Source organism: Austrofundulus limnaeus, unplaced genomic scaffold, assembly GCF_001266775.1.
Source record: "Austrofundulus limnaeus strain Quisiro unplaced genomic scaffold, Austrofundulus_limnaeus-1.0 Scaffold885, whole genome shotgun sequence".
Lineage (NCBI taxonomy): Eukaryota > Metazoa > Chordata > Actinopteri > Cyprinodontiformes > Rivulidae > Austrofundulus > Austrofundulus limnaeus.
The window spans coordinates 184,163-185,245 of NW_013953287.1; positions in this window are offsets into that span (position 1 = coordinate 184,163).

Below are 1,083 nucleotides of genomic sequence, written 5' to 3' on the forward strand. Positions count from 1 at the left end.
ATCATCTTCATCACATACCAGCATCATCTTCATCACATACCAGCATCATCTTCATCACATACCAGCATCATCTTCATCACATTGAGCTAAATAAGATCAAATCTGCTGACTCGTGTTGTAAAATGAGACATTTTCCTGTTTATCTTTTTAATAAATCCATAACACAAACAGATTTTCTGACATTATTTAAAACATTAGATAGATTATATAAACTTTAAAATATTAATAATAATTGGATTAATATTATTATTAATAGTTTTAATGATTTCTACATGGTCAGTCCTTTTTATCTGCTCTGTCACCAACATGTACAGTAATGATAAATCCAGACTTTTGACCATTTAGCATTAGCCGTTAGCTTCACCTGACGATCACATGGTCACCTGGCACATGAACTCCAGTTGTTCTATAGGACCTCCTTGGTTCCGACCCATCAGCACCATCAGCCAATTATCTGGAAGGTAACAGGAAACCATCATTTATTGTTTGAATTTGAAGGAAAAGAGAAGCATCGAAGAAACGAGGTGAGACCAAACTTCATTTTCACTTCATCAGACTATAAATGACCGTAAACACCTGAGAGATCTGAAACATGTCGTGTCAAAGTGCTGCTGACTGAAGATATCTAAAATATTCACAAAGAAAGTAAAGAATCTTTCTGTAGGCGGGAAACCCACATCCTGTTGTAATGTTGTCTTCTTTGTTTCAGCTTCACTCTGAGTCTGAATGGATCTCTGCAGTCTGCACTCTGAGAYGCTCAGACTCTTCTGTCTGGACCATCAGGAACCAGTTTGTCTCGTCTGCAGAGATTCTGAAAAACACAGCGACCACAGATTCAGACCTGTGGATGAAGCTGCAGAAGATCTCAGAGAGGATCTGCTGACATCCCTTCAACCATTAAAGCAGAAACTGGAGGTCAAAAATAAAGTTAAATATAAGTTTGATCAGACAACAGAACACATGAAGGTCCAGGCCCGACACACAGAGAGGCTGATTAAGGAGCAGTTTAAGAAGCTTCACCAGTTTCTAACAGAGGAAGAGGAGGCCAGGCTGGCTGCACTGAGGGAGGAAGAGGAGCAGAAG